The sequence below is a fragment of the Mauremys reevesii genome, linkage group 5, assembly GCF_016161935.1.
Source record: "Mauremys reevesii isolate NIE-2019 linkage group 5, ASM1616193v1, whole genome shotgun sequence".
Taxonomy (NCBI): domain Eukaryota; kingdom Metazoa; phylum Chordata; order Testudines; family Geoemydidae; genus Mauremys; species Mauremys reevesii.
Window position 1 is genome coordinate 74024956 of NC_052627.1, and position 16148 is coordinate 74041103.

At 46.0% G+C, this 16148-nt stretch overlaps 1 protein-coding gene and 1 long non-coding RNA gene across 2 annotated transcripts in view; one reads left to right on the plus strand and one right to left on the minus strand.

Annotated features, from left to right (window-relative positions):
* The window catches only part of LOC120405863, a 106356-nt gene that overhangs the window by 58181 nt on the left and 32027 nt on the right, over positions 1 to 16148 (plus strand). Inside the window, exons 2-5 of the long non-coding RNA XR_005598918.1 lie at positions 2670 to 2767; positions 4196 to 4289; positions 5214 to 5286; positions 7714 to 7841. This is a non-coding gene — a long non-coding RNA (uncharacterized LOC120405863). The remainder of the gene's footprint in view (positions 1 to 2669; positions 2768 to 4195; positions 4290 to 5213; positions 5287 to 7713; positions 7842 to 16148) is intronic.
* The window catches only part of ASB5 (ankyrin repeat and SOCS box containing 5), a 69357-nt gene that overhangs the window by 51447 nt on the left and 1762 nt on the right, over positions 1 to 16148 (minus strand). The window lies entirely within an intron of this gene.

Below are 16148 nucleotides of genomic sequence, written 5' to 3' on the forward strand. Positions count from 1 at the left end.
TTTTGTCAAGGTGATATCTCATGAATTTTCTCGCTTGCACCCAGATCCAGCAAGCACTTAAGCATGCAAGTAAACCATTTGAAGTAATGGGGTTATTCATGCGCTCCCATAAGCACTGCTGCATACATTATTTTAATTGTCCATATAAAGCCAGGTCTACGCTACTGAGTTAGGTCGACATAAGGCAGCTTATGTCAACCTAACTCTGTAAGTGTCTACACTACATTGCTCCCACTGCTGTAATTGCCCCACTACACCAACCTAATAACTCCACCTCCACGAGAGGTGTAGCACCTAGGTCAATGTAGTTAGGGTGATACAATGTCTGTATAGACTAGAAGCTGCACTACTTACATCGCCTGTCAGCTCTGCGCCCTGCCTGGGGCTGGGAACCTTGGCTCTCATCTTGGCACAGAGCTCCCACCTGCCTAGTTCTGATCACCTGGGCTCTCAGCTCCTCAAGGAGCTCCCAGCTGGGAGCCTGGCTGCCAGGCACTGAAAGCTCTTAGCAAAAGCTCCTGGTGAGGACATGCACTTAGGGTTGTCAGCTTTCTAATTGCACAAAACCGAACACCACTGTCCCAAGGCCCCCCCTTCATGCCATTCTCCGAGGCCCCACTCCTGCTTATTCCATCCCCCTGTCATCTGGGGTGGGGCCAGAAATGAGGGGTTCAGGGTGTGGGAGGGGGCTCCAGGCTGGGGCAGGAGGTTTGGGTGTGGGCTCTGGGGCGGGGTGAGGGATGAGGGGTTTGGGGTGCAGGAGAGGGCTCTGGGATGGGGAGTGGAGCTGAGGGGTTTGGAGTGTAGGAGGGTGCTCTGGGCTGAGGCAGAGGGTTGGGGATGCAGGGGAGGTGTGGGCTGTGGGCTCTGGGAGGGACATTGGGTACGTGAGGGAGCTCCAGGCTGTGCCAGGGGGTTGGGGTGCGGGCTGCGTGAGGGGGCTCAGGACTGGGGCAGGGAGTTGAGGTGCAGGCTTGGGGACAGGGCTCAGGGTTGGGGCAAGGTGGCAGTGTGGGAGGGGATGCGGGCTCCAGGAGGGAGTTTGGGTGTGGGAGGGGGCTCCAGGCTGGGTCAGGGGGGTTGAGTGAGGGAGAGGTTGCAGGAAACAGGCTCTGGGCAGCACTTACCTAGGGGGGCTCCCTGGAAGCGGCGACATGTCCCTCAGCTCCTAGGCAGAGGGACCAGGCAGCCCTGCGCGGTGCGCACTGCCTCTGCCCACAGGCGCTGCTTCCACAGCCGTGGTTCCCAGCCATTGGGAGCTGCAGAGCTGGTGCTCAGAGCGGGGACAGCATGCAGAGCCGCCCTGGCTGTCCCTCCACCTAGGAGCTGAGGGACATATTGCTGCTTCCGGGAGCCATGCAGAGCCAGGTAGGGAGCCTGACAGCCCCGCCAACCGGATTTTTAATGGCCCGATCAGCAGTGCTGACTGGAGCCGCTAGGGTCCCTTTTCAACCTGACTTTCCAGTTGAAAACTGGACATGTGGCAACCCTACATGCACTACCGACAGTAGGAAGGCAGTGGGGACATGAAAAACTGCAGTAATTACTGCAGTAGCTGTAAGGCGACCTAATATAGGTCAACTCAGTAGTGTAGATAAGGCCTAAATCCATAGAAAGGTTTGTACTTTGTTCCTAATGTATATAAAGAGAATATTGATAATATAGCAGTGTGTTGAACTTGTACACTTTGAAATGGATTGTGGTGTGGGAAGCCCTTTTAGGGTGGTCTGGAGTATCTTCCCCAGGAGATTTTTCTTTTGTTAAATGCTTGATACTTGGCGCAATCTGGTTCACTCCAGAAACAGATTGCTCTCTTAAGAAGTATTTTTGAGTGCCAGTCTTGTCTGGCAGGAGTGATTTAGCAGTGTCCAGAGAGGGTGATGAACTCCATTAATCTCCCTTTTTCGATGTTTTATTCAATTTGGTGTCAGATTTGTAAAAGGGAGCCACATTGTTCAGCAAATCACTGATTCCTAAATTACATTAAATACTTTGACACTACTGACTATAATCTATGAAAAACAAAATGCCAAATGTTGGTGCCTTACACTGAGCAGTGTGATGAATAGGTATTCCATACAACATTCCTTTCATTACCAAATGAATCTCTATTGTATCTAGGAAGCTAGTAAAGGTGTTATATGGCTTTTATTAATAGAATTATGATCTGTGTTGAATGTGAGTTGAGAAGATGCCTTGTGCTTATTTTTCTCCCCTACCAACTGTTGCTAAATGACGTTATCAATTGCGAATTGTTAGAATAGGGTAGTAGGAAAACATTACTCTGTTTAATCATTCACTATGGTTTAAAAGCAGTCAACCTTTCCAGACAGTGGATCTCCAAAAATGAACCACAACATTATTTCTGATTTATGACCTATAGGGGAAGGAAAGCTGCTAACATGTCTTAAAACTACTTTTGCATTCTTATGATCCAGAGAGGAGCAGGGGGGCTCCTAGTTTAAATCATAGCAGTCTCAGGAATGATGTAACTTTGCCTCCTTGGCACTTAGGTTTACAAAGAAAAACTTAAAAATGTCAACTGAGTGTAAACTGATTCAGCCATGTCTACCTGATTATGCAGAGCCTACTGCAATCGCTCTGAAAAGTATGAATAAAAAACCCCATTCATCTCAGTAGGATGTCAACTTTTAAATTTTCATTTTTAGTTTTCTGTTATGCAGAGAGGTACTGGTGAGTGCTTGGACCACAAATCTCTTGGAGATTACATCTGAATGGCACCCTTCAATTAATCCGCTTTCACAAGGTAGTCATACATTTTCAATCCAAAATTCTGCAGCACATTAACATTTTAGGGGCACCTAGTTTAATGTAAAAAGTAACCCGCAAAGAACTCCAAAAGAGAAACCAAAAGAACCCACAGCCAGAAAAAATATAGCACGAACCTAAAAATAGCTGTGGAAATCTCCTACTATAACTTGTATCTGCAACTGCAGCTCTTACCTTTCTGCCCCAGTATGTGTCATGAGTACAGATGATAAGAGATTTTTCATCAAAGTGGTTTTTGCTCAGAAAATGCTGTTTTGATTCAATAAATTTTTTTCACAAAACTCATCAATTTTGGAAAAAATTTCTGATGAGACAAAAAATAACTTCTTTAATTTAGGAAAATTTCATTTCAGAAAATTTTCAAAATCTTGTTTCAAAATAAAATTTCATTTTTAAATTTATTTTAACTTGTATTTAGTCTTATTATCTTTACATTATTCCATGTCATCAGAAGTAGTACATGTTATATCATGACATTATGAAATGATGTCATGCCATAATATGCACTACTACTGGAATGTCACAAAATAATGTGAAATATAAAAAATAAAATAATTTTCAAAATGTTTCTGAAATTAAGTTTTCCTAACCTAGCATTTTTCAAATTTCCATTTTGTAAGTAACTTTGAAAATATTATAGTTTGTTCTGATCTGGGATGAAAACAAATTTTGATACTTTGAAATTTCCCATGAAACAGAAATTCAAAGTTCAATCAGCTGTAATCATGAGCCTATTTCCTGATGCAATCATTATAAAAGTAGAAGCCTCTCCCCACCCTGCCACATAGATCACAGCTGCTGAATTTATATTCACTGATGAGTTTCAAACATTTAACGCTGTTAATATTGCTTATATATTCTAATTCAGTGATGTCTTCTTTAGTAGACTAAGGAAATACTAAAAATATGACTTCAGTTTTCCCTTAACAGATAGCTATGCCGCTTCTAACTGTTAAGGGAAAATGTTTTGGGTTGACCCAGAATGGATTTGTTTGTTTGTTTTTTTCTTGACAAAATGAAAAACACAAATAAAATGAAACATTTTGTTTAACCTAAAATGAAACATGGTGTTTTTTATCTTTTTAAGTCATTAAATCTAGCTACATTTCAAAATTTTAGAATTTCTTTTGATTTTTCAGCTGAAACTATTTGCCAAATTCAACTATTTGCAAATATTTTGTCAACCCGAGTTTGCATTTTTGCAAACTATTCATCCAAAAATTATGCTCAGCTCTACATCAATCGCATATTTTATTTCTCTTTCCTCAATTGTCATTTCTTGCTTTATTCTTAGCTTATGAGCTCTTAAAGGAAGGACATTCCGTTACTTTATATATGTATAGTTCCTAGCACTGCACTTTAGGCACTACAATAATAGAAATAACTGTTAGCTAAATTTTCATAGGTACTGAACATCTACTGATCTCATGTACTTCAGTGAAGTCAACAAGGATCTACAAGAATGCAAGTGTTCCCTCATACAGTCACTCTGGATTGAGGTTTAATACTTTTTTTTTTTTTTTTTTTTTTTTTTGGTAGATGACCAGGCTAGTCAGCATTCAGCAAACTTTAGTTCATTTACATGTTGCCATAATTGTTTTGTTTTTCTGGTTACATCTTTAAAATATAGTCTAAATGATCGTGATGCAAAGCCTTATCATTTTTATTTGCTAACTAGCTGTGGGATATTTAACAATTAAATTGAAAAAGTACTTTGTCAACATTTTATATAACCAATGAAGGAATCATAAGAAAACACAAACTATTAAAATGTTTTTGAGTACAGAAAAATAAAGAATGTAGCTTCTGGGATAATTTCAAGAACAATATTAGCAAATAGTTAAAATGAAAACATACTGTAATGCAGGAAGGTGCTTATGGCTGCCTTTGAACAGGTCTTTGATCAACAAATCACAGACTTGGTTAAAGTCAGTGGGTGTGCTAGCTACCCTTTGTTCTGGCTAAATAAAGGAACAGTTAAACCCCTTAACTAATGACACAGCTGAAAACAATAGAAGCCACTGCCCAAGGCAATGGTCCGCATGACAAAGTCTGATGAGAAGTTAAGTTGCCTAGGATCAGGGGTTCCCTGGTTGCAGCAAAACACTGTAAGAGACTTTCTGGTTAGGAATCAGGAGTTGCTCTCCCTATCCAGCAGAGAGATAGGGTGTACTGCACTGGTCCAACATAAGACTGCTGCTGGGGGAAACGAACCCATTAAACAGTCACCTCACTGTTAACCAATTGCAAAGAGGGAAAGGGCTTTACCAGCCACTGTAGAAATTTATCAGGAAGGCATAATTGAACCTTCAATTAGTCCTTGGGCCTTACCCATAATTCTGGTTAAGAAAGAGATGGCAGCACTAGATTCTGCATGGACTATACTATAGAAAACTAAATGAAGTATTCTTTATCTATTACAGTAAATGGATGAGACCTTGGATGCTGTAGCAGGTTCAGTCTGGTTTTCCATACTGGATATTAAAAGTGATACTGGTAAGTGGAAGTGGATCCAAGACACAGGGAAAAGACTGCTTTCACACCAGGGCAAGGCCTGTGACAATTTAAAATTATGGCTTTTGACTCGTGTAATGCACCAGACACATTTGAGAGGCTTCTGGATAAGGTGTTACATTGCATATTTATTATACCTAGCCAACGGCGCTGGATCCTTCATAAAAGGGGAGGGGCATGAGGTCCAGCCCCTCTGTGGCCCCATGCCTGCTCCCTCTTTCCCCTGAGGCCAGAGCCTGGCCGGAGGAACAGCCACCCAGCCCGCTGTGTGGAGCCCCAGCCCCTCCACCTGCTCTGGGCGGGAAGCCCGAGAGCAGCCCCCGACCCATGTCCCTGCCCATGGTAGGTGGAGGGTCTGGGGCTCCGCACAGACAGCTGGGGCTCCCCCGGGCAGCTCTTAGCTCAGCCTAGCTCCGGTGGGGGTGGGGACTCAGGGGGCCGAAGAGCAGCAGCTGGGCCGAGGTAAGAGCTGCCCAGAGGGCCCAGGCCACTGTGGGGAGCCCCGTACCTTACACCTGTCCTGGGCAGTGCACCCCAGTGGGTGGGAACATGGGCCAGGGGCTGCTCTTGGGCTCCGCACCCCTGGCCCAGATTGGCTGGAGGGTCTAGGGCTCCCCACAGCTGCCTGGCTCCAGCTTCCAGCCTGGTCAGGGGGTGGGGCCTTGGGTGGAAGAGGAGGGGAAAGAGGCTGGGGCCTGTCCTGAAATGTGGACGGGCCAGGCTCTCACATTTTCAAAAGTGGGAGGTCCATGGCCCCAACTGGCCCTCCTGTTCCAGCGCCCTGTACCTAGATCAGCGGTTCTCAATCTTTAGCAACCCGAGGACCCCCATTTTGAGATAAAAATTTGGGGGGACCCCCCACCCTCCCTCCAGCCTTGGCCCACCCCTTCCCTGAGGCCATGCCCCTGCTCACTCCATTTCCCCCCTCTTTCCATCGCTCACTCTCCCTCACTTTCACCAGGCTGAGGCAGGGAGCTGGGGTGCAGGAGCGGGTGCGGGCTCTGAGACGGAGCGGGAGGGAGTGAGGGGTGTGGGCTTTGGGGCTGGGACTTTGGGTGCTGGAGGGGGCTCAGGGGTGGGGCAGGGAGGTGGGGTGCCGGAGGGGGTGAGGGGTGTGGAAGGGGGTGCAGGCTTTGGGGGGAGTTTGGGTGCAGACTCTGGGCTGGGGCAGGGGGTTGAGGTGCGGGAGAGGGTGAGGGGGGCTGTGCTTACCTCAGGCAGCTCCCAAAAGCGACTGGCACATCCCTCTGGCACTGACTCCTAGGCAGGGGGCTAAGGGGTCTCTGTGTGCTGCCCCTGCCCGCAGGCACTGCCCCCGCAGCTCCCATTGGCTGAAGTTCCAGGCCAATGGGAGCTGCGGAGTCGGTGCTCGGGACGGGGGCTGAGCGCAGAGACCCCCTGTCCCACCCCCTCTCCCTAGGTCTCGGGGACATGCTAACCGCTTCCTGGAGTGGCACAGACCCAGGGTCTCCATTCCTCCCCCTCCCTCCCAGCGCCTCCTTTATACTGTGAAGGAAGTGCTGGAAGGGATGGGGAGGAGTTGGTCAGTGGGGCCCACGGACCCCCTGGAGTACCCTTGGGGTCCCCCCAGCGGTTCACAGACCCCAGTTTGAGAAACGCTGGCCTAATAGCATGGTGCATGCTAAAACCTTTGAACAGGAACAGATACATTTACAAACGATCTGTGATAGGTAAGGCTAAGATTTTGTCACGTATATTTTTAGTAAAAGTCACAGACAGGTCACGGGCTGTAAAGAAAAATTCACTGAAGCCTGTGACCTGTCCGTGACTTTTACTAAAAATATCCATGAGAAAATGGGAGCTCAGTTAGGCAGGTGCAGGGACCTGCTCAGAGCTCCAGGGTTCCCCTGCCACCTGTGAGCTCCAGGGTACCCCAACCAGGCAATGAGGGTACCCCGCAGCTCCTGGCCGAGGCAGGCTGAAATCATGGTGGTCGCTGGAAGTCCTGGATTCCATGATTTCCACGATCTCAGAGTAAAAATCATAACCTTAGTGATAAGTTTAAGACTGCCAATCTAAAACCGAACCCAAAGAAATGTGAGGTGTTCCAAAAAGAAGGAACCTACCTTGGATATACAATCTAAATTTCCACCACTAAAAAGAAAACTGAGACTGTGCATAATGGTCAACCTGTCAGCACTCACAGACATGCAGAGTTTTGTAGGCCACTCTTCCTATTACAGAACGGTGGTTCTCAACCGGGGAACATCAACTCATGTAGATAGTTGCCTAGTTTTACAGCAGACTACATAAAAAGCACTACTGAAGTCAGTACAAACTAAAATTTTCATACCATGACTTGTTTATATTGTTCTATATATTATACACTGAAATGTAAGTACAATATTTATATTCCAATTGATTTATTTTATTATTTTATAATTTCAGGTGGTTGAAAGGAGATCAGGCTGGGGAAAAAAAGCCTATGTAGATTTGGGTGGGAGTCAAATCATTTTGGAGTGGTGATGTGAAAAAATCTTTACAGAAAAGCATTCAGTAAATATGTAAATAGTCAGGTTTGTATACATTTTAATTAGTTACATTTCTCTTCTTTCTTTCTGTCTGGCATGAGTCATTCAGGGTGTCATCTTTTTTTATGGTATTATTGGTTGCCACTGAGTGGGCCTTTGATCTATAAACAGTCATAGATCTGGCCAATGGCTGTGCTAACCACCCAACTTTCAGATTAAGGCTATGACTACACTTGCACTTCAAAGCGCTGCCGCGGCAGCGCTTTGAAGCGCTGAGTGTAGTCAAAGCGCCAGCGCTGGGAGAGAGCTCTCCCAGCGCTGTCCGTACTCCACCTCCCTGTGGGGAATAACGTACAGCGCTGGGAGCCGCGCTCCCAGCGCTGGAGCTTTGACCACACTGGCGCTTTGCAGCGCCACAATTTGCAGCGCTGGAGAGGGTGTGTTTTCACACCCTGCTGCAGCACTGCAAATTTGCAAGTGTAGCCATGGCCAAAATGGAAGGAGCAATTATGCCTCTATATGTAGTGAGATAGCGGGAAACAAAGTCTGACAGGAAGCTAAACTCTGATGGCTGAGGGATTCCCTGGTTGCAAATGCAGGATTAGTGTGTGTTAGAACCAGAAAAAACAGAAAAGCCAGTAGAGCAGGAGAGAAGCAGTTCTAAGGGTTTATCTACACTACAAAATTAAGTCGACTTTATCTAATTCAACCTGGAGCCTTCGAATTAATTAAGTCGATTGTGCATGGCCACACCATGCTCATTGTCTTGATGGAGTGTGTCCTTACTAGCAGTGCCTGCATCAATGCACAAAGCAGTGCGTTGTGCGTAGCTATCCCAAAATGCAACTTGCCACTGTGTGTTTTGGGAAGTTTGTGCAATGCATCATGGGACCAAAACATTGTCGCAGGGGAGAATGGGAACATTGCGTAGGCATCCCATGATGCACTGTGCTCCCCCCCTCATCTCAATGGCAAACAAGCCAGTGGTTTTTGTGCCTTAAAACCACTGCACGTATGCCATAGCCCCAGAAGCATGGAGCCTGCTCAGTTGTGCACTCTTGCTGTGAGCATCTCAAATTCCTCGCGCCTTCTCCTGCAGTATTTTCAGAGCCAAGGTAGGGTCCACCTTGTGGAACATGATGTCCTGCTGCAAGCTGTTTAAAAAAACAATTCACAGTTGCTGGTGGCAGTCACATAGCAGCTGCATTCTGTTGAGCGCCGTTTCTGGTCCCTTGAAACAAGCACTGACTGGTGGGACCTCATCGTTTTTCAGGTATGGGATGACAAGCAGTGGGTGCAGAATTTTTGAATGTGGAAGGCCACCTTCCAGGAACTTTGTGCAGAGCTTTCCCCTGCCCTGCAGTTCACCAACACAAAAATGAGAGCTGCTCTGACAATGGAGAAGCGAGTGGCAATTGCTATTTGGATGCTTGCAATTCAAGACAGTTACCGGTCAGTGGGGAATCAATTTGGAGTAGGTCAATCAACCATGGGAGCTGCTGTGCTCCAACTGTGCAGGGCCATTAATCAACTTCTGCTACGAAGGGTAGTGAGTGTGGGAAATGGGCAGGACATAGTGGATGGTTTTGTCGCAGTGGGGTTCCCTAATTGTGGTGGGGAGATAGATGGCACACACGTCTCCATCTTGGCACCAGATCACCTTGACAAAGAGTACTTAAACCGAAAGGGATACTTTTCAATGGTGTTGCAAGTGCTGGTGGATCACAGGGGGTGTTTCACCGACATCAGTGTAGGATGGTCAGAAAAGGTTCATGACGCGCGCATCTTTAGGGACTTGGGTCTGTTCAAAAAACTGCAATCTGGGACTTTCTTTCCAGACCACAAAAAGAACATTGACGATGTTGAGATACTGATAGTTATCCTGGGGGACCCAGCCTACCCCTTGCTCCCATTGCTCATGAAGCCATACACTGGCTGTGTGGACAGCAGTAAGGAACGGTTCAACTATAGGCTCAGCAAGTGCAGAATGGTGCTTGAATGTGCCTTTGGTTGTTTAAAGGGGCGCTGGAGAAGTTTACTAACAAGGTTGGACCTTAGTGAAGAGAACATCCTCACGGTTATAGCTGCCTGCTGTGTGCTCCATAATATCTGTGGAAAAAAAGGGGGGAAATTTTCCACAGGGGTGAGACAGATCACATGGCAACCATTTTTGAGCAGCCAGACACCAGGGCAATAAGAAGAGCACAGCAAGGGGCTCTGCGTATCCATGAGGCTTTGAAATAACAAGTCACAGTAATGTGAGCTGCTTGTCTGCACTGTGCTTTACCAAACCTTGACCTGGCTTGCATCACTGTCCCCGTAAAGCCAACCCCCTGCTTAAGCCCACTGCTTCTACTCAATAAAGAACATTTATTTCTCAAATCCCTTTACTTTATTTATTTAAAAAACATAAGTAAAGAGGGAGAACAGAAAAAAGGTAATCTTGGGGAAAAGGGGTTGTAAAGTTGGAATGGAATAAACATTTTCATCTGTGTAACATAACACCGCATTCCAGACCATCAAAGGTCTGTGAATGGGCGCCTTCTGTGCCTGGTACCCTCCCCCAGAGTTAAGTGAAAGAGATAATGGACTTTTCACCCATGCCTCAGAGAACGCTGGGGTAAGGGTGATTCTGTGCCAGCCGATGCTGGCTGGCTGTCCACCAGGGTCTGCAGAGGGACTCTACCCTCCTGCTTCTGTTCCTGCAGTTCAACCAGATGCCTCAACATGTCTTCTTGGTCTCTCATAATCCGAAGCATCTCATACTGCACTGCTTGCTCTTGCTCACTGGAAGCTTTCCTTCTCTCCATGTCCATTTCTAACTTCTCAGACAGTGAAATCCTCCATGCTCTAAGCTCTGTGTCAGCTGTCCCAGAGGCATTCATTATCTCGGTGAACATGTCCTCCCACATTCTTTCTCCTCCTAATCAGCAGAAGTCTGCTTTCAGGTGTTGATGATACACCGAAGGACACATTTCCAGCTGTCAGTTATGGGAAAAGATTAAGGCGCCATTGTACATGAATAAAATGTTTCCATAGCAAGGCCGTTTTCATAAAACAAAACCCCAACCTTTATTACACTAGGTGTAAGCCATAATAATCGGAATCCGTAACCATTCACTGTGACATTTTGCTGTTCCAGCCATGGCGAGTAGCTCCCACCCCGGTCATGGGTGAGTGCACTTTTAATGAAGTCTATGGCAGGCTCATGTCAGGAGCAGAGGTAGCTAGTCGAACTATGGCCCTTCACCATAGCACCACGGGAAGCTGTTTATGAACGGAGATGGGGGAATGTTTTCCCTCCCAAGTTGCAAATCTCTCATGTGGGGTGCCAGTTCCCTATCAGCCACTTTAAACTACTTGCCAACCCATGCCGAGCACAGTAAAGGCATATTAGCAGCCACGTGGTTTGGTGATCCAGAATGTGGAGGGGTGAGGTGGGTCTACATGTCCTTTTTTTTTTCTTGCAAGAGCACTTTTAATGAGTGCCCCATTTCCCCTAGGTGACTGTATGTGATATCAGTCTCCTGAGGTAACAGAGGCAGAAAGGAAGGAGATGCTGAAGCATCTGGGTATAGACCCAGTCCTGATGATGCATTGCTGTGTACTGCAAGGATGCCAGCAGAATTAATTCAGGAGTTGCGTGGGAAAGTGTCCTACTGTGGTGGAAGAAATAAGACTGCCCTGCCCAGAAACCTCCTGCAAAGGATTACAGAGTACCTCCATGGAGGATTCCTGGGCTATCCCAGTCCACATAAACAGTCTTTTCCAGGGGCGTATCTGGAGCGGCCTCTTGTAAGCAAAAAACCATAGCACCTCGCTTTTGGTGTCATGTCCTGCGATCCACAGGGCTCCAGGGTTAAAAATATTTCCTGGCTCTCGGGGAGAATGGATCCACCGCTCACCTGTCTCCCATTTTCCTCCTCCTCTTCTTCCTCATCCACCATATCGTCCTCCTTGTTGTCCCTAGACTCACACACCTGTGAGATGTCCACTTTGCTTGTGGGGCTGCTGGTAGAGAATTGCATGTAGCTTATTGTACAACCGGCATGTGTGGGGTTCAGCACCAGAAGGCAAGGGAGGCACAGAAGGCAAGCATGTGCTTCCCTTTCCTTCTGATACGCTTGGTGAAGTTCTTTTATTTTCACAGGGCACTGCTGTGTGTCCCTCATGTAGCCCTTCTCCCCCATTCCACAAGCAATCTTTGCATAGTGTCAGCGTTTCTTCTGCTGGATCGGAGCTCTGCCTGCACAGACTCTTCTCCCCACACAGCGAAGAGATCCACCACTCCTGTGCAGGCCAGGCTGGAGCACGTTTGGGGCATGTAGTCTCCATGATCAGCTGTGCTCAAGCTGGCATGCTACCAATGCTGATCAAACAGGAAATGGGAAATCAAAAATTCCCGGGGTTTTAGCAGGGGAGGGGCTATTTCCTGTGTACTTGGCTGCAGTGCAGCAGAGTTGAGAATGATCTCCAGAGCAGTCACAGATGAGCATTGTGGGACACCATCTGGAGGCCATTTAAGTTGAACTACACAACGCTGTGTCTGCACTACCTTGCAGTCAACCCATGAAAATCTAATTAAGCGGTACGCCTCTTGCAGAGGTGGATTACTGAAGTCAATATTAGAGGCAACTTAGGTTGGTGTAAAGGGCCCGGTAGTGTAGACACATATATTAATAGGTCAACAAACGGCAGCTTCCTTCTACCTATGGCCCTGAGAAGATGCAGAGAGACAGAACTCCTCAGGACACAAAATTGACTGGAGAGGCTGACTGCTGTTGCTGCTGTTTGCTTGTACTGTGTTTAGGAAAACAGGACTTTATATATATTTTATGTAAATAAACAGGATTGCACCAAGAATATACCTGACTTCTATCATCATTTTTCCGCTTAGAAATAATCCTGCAAGGTCCCAAATACTGGCAACTGCTAAGGCCAAAGGAGCAACAATATCTACACAGAAGGTAACTGAGGTCGCATATTAATGACACTCACGTCTTTCTTGAAAAAAAGTCATGAATTAGTATTTTTCATAAAAAGTCATGGCAGTCCACTAATGAGCAGTACTTTTTCCATGATTATTATACAAAAGTGGGTCAATTATGTCAATTTGGTGGAATATGAGATTTTAAAATGGGATAAAACTTTGTGTGCTATGACTTTTCATTTTCTTTTGTAACTAGAATCATGACTTTACACATTTTTGCCATGAGAAATAACCAGCCTTAGGTACACTTCACCACGAGGAAGAGGAATACTAGGCGTAATCATCTAAACGTATAAGTGGCCCTGCAAACACTTAAATAGTTAGTGCTACATACCTGAGCAGTCCCATTGAGTTCAGTGGGACAACTATGAGTATAAAGTAAGCATGTGAGTGTTTTCAAGAGCAGGGCCAAAGTTAAAGAATAATCCAGTTAATGGGAACTTTGTAATAGACCTGATTCTTTCTCTCATTGAAGCCATTTATAAGCCTGGTCTACACTATGCGTTTAAACCGGTTTTAGGAGCGTAAAACCGATTTAACGCCACAACCGTCCACACTAGGAGGCACCTTATATCGATTTTAATGGCTCTTTAAACCGGTTTCTGTACTCCTCCCTAACGAGAGGAGTAGCGCTAGTATCGGTATTACCATATCGGATTAGGGTTAGTGTGGCCGCTGATCGACGGTATTGGCCTCCGGGCGGTATCCCACAGTGCACCACTGACCGCTCTGGACAGCAATCTGAACTCGGATGCAGTGGCCAGGTAGACAGGAAAAGCCCCGCGAACTTTTGAATATTTCCTGTTTGCCCAGCGTGGAGCTCCGATCAGCACGGGTGGTGATGCAGTTAAAAATCAAAATAAAGAAAGAGCTCCAGCATGGACGATGCGGACGTGATCGCTGTAAGGGCAGGCAAAACTGTTCTATCAGCGCTCCGTTACAGAAGACGAAATTCAAAATCATTTTTTAAATATCTCCAGACAGACGCCATAGCAGGGACTCAGCGCACTGCTGCGTGGCAAGCGTAACGGAAAGCCAAAGAATCAAATGGACGGTCATGGACTGGAGGACTCAAGCTATCCCACAGTTCCTGCAGTCTCTGAAAAGCATTTGCATTCTTGGCTGAGCTCCAAATGCTTCTAGGGTCAAAAACAGTGTCCGCGGTGGGTCAGGGCATAGCTCGGCAATTTACTATACCAGCCCACCCCCAGAAGTGAAAGGGAAAACAATCCTGTCTTGACTCTTTTACATGTCACCCTATCTTTACTGAATGCTGCAGATAGACGGGATGGTGCAGCACTCAACACCAACATCCTTGCTCCCCCCCCGCCATGGGTGGCTGATGGTACAATAAGACTGATACCCATCGTCATCATCAGCCTATTGGCACATGGGGCAGTGCAAAAGGACTGGTAACCATGCGTACTAGCATCGGTCAGGTCGATCAAGAGCGCCTGGTCCTAATTTTTCCTGGTAGATGGTGCAGTATGGCTGATATCCATCATCGTCATAGCAACAGGGGGCTGAGCTCCATCAGCCCCCACCCTTCATGTGTAAAGAAAAGATTCAAGTGCCCCTGAACTAGCAGAGGGATGCTGGGCTCCTCTCCTACACACTCCTTACTGTCCTGTCTGGACTATCATAGCAGCTGGAGGCTGCCTTCACTAACAAGTCACTGTGTCTTATTCCTGCATTCTTTATTACTTCATCACACAAGTGGGGGGACAATGCTACGGTAGCCCATGAAGGCTGGGGGAAGAATGAAATGAGCAGGTGGGGTTGTTGCAGGAGCACCCCCTGTGAATAGCATACAGCTCATAATTTCTGCAGGATCTGACACAGAGCAGCTGTGCTTTCTGGTTCTCTGATACAGTGGTTCTCTAGTACACTTGCCCATATTCTAGGCAGGACTGATTCTATTTTTAGATACCAAAAAGGAGGGATTGACTCAGGGAGTCATTCCCAATTTTGTTTTTGCGCCCTGGCTAAGAGCAGCCAGGGGCACTTATGACAGCAGCAAATGGAACAGTGCAAAAGGACTGGTAGCCACGATCATCTTATTACCAATTTATGGATTGGTAGATGGTACAGTATGGCTGATAACCATCTCTGCTGTCATGCAAAAGCAAAAGCATGCTGCTGTGTAGCGCTGCTGAATCGCCTCTGTCAGCGGCATCTAGTACACATACGGTGACAGTCACAAAAGGCAAAACAGGCTCCATGATTGCCATGCTATGGCATCTGCCAGGGCAATCCAGGGAAAAAAGGCGCGAAATGCTTGTCTGCCGTTGCTTTCCCAGAGGAAGGAGTGACTGACGACATTTACCCAGAACCACCCACGACAATGATTTTTGCCCCATCAGGCACTGGGATCTCAACCCGGAAATTCCAAGGGGCGGGGGAAGCTGCGGGAACTATGGGATAGCTACGGAATAGCTACCCACAGTGCAACGCTCCAGAAGTCGATGCTAGCCTCGGACCGTGGACGCACACCACCGATTTAATGTGTTTAGTGTGGCCGCGCGCACTCGATTTTATAAAATCTGTTTTACAAAACCGGTTTATGCAAATTCGGAATAGTCCCGTAGTGTAGACGTACCCTTTGAAATGAGAGTTTTACCATTGACTTCACTGGGAAAAGAACTAGGCTCCTAAATCTTATTTTAAGACATGAACTTTGCCATTTAAAATGGATGACTCAGAAAAGAAAAAGTATTTTTAATTTCTTATTCACATTTGACTTCTAGAAATAGAAATTTGTTCTGTCTGTGACTATTGTAGTTTATACATGCATATTTATTTTTTTGAAACTCTGATGCTGAGCACCCAGATGAAGCCCAGAAGTCTCAAAGCAACATACATTACACATTTATTATTTTTAACTCAGAGACTACCTTCCATTTTTATAACAAGAGACCTGCTCTCTTTACCACAGCCCCTCACCATCTATCTCCTTTCATTAAAACAAATCCACTTTCACTAAATTTAACATCATTGAACTTTAAATTACAGAATTCACATTCTCCCCCACCAACCTCCTGGAAATTATTTTTTTTTAAATCAACCCAAAATCACAGCTAAGTTGTGTTGCAGACAAGAGCTAAGAAATCCAAAGTTAAGGATGACATATTGTTCTTAATAAAAATCAATGTTATAAAAAATAACTGCTCAGTGCAACAATGTGAATTAAGGACATCATCATCCCTAACCTTAAATATACATTCCTTCTGGGCTTTTTTTTTTTTTTGGTCCATCACTAGTGATATATAAAAAAATAAACTGAAAAATAGAAATACCATCACGTAGAACCATATTGACACACCCTCTCCCCCCCCGCCCCCATCGATCACCTGCAGAACTGG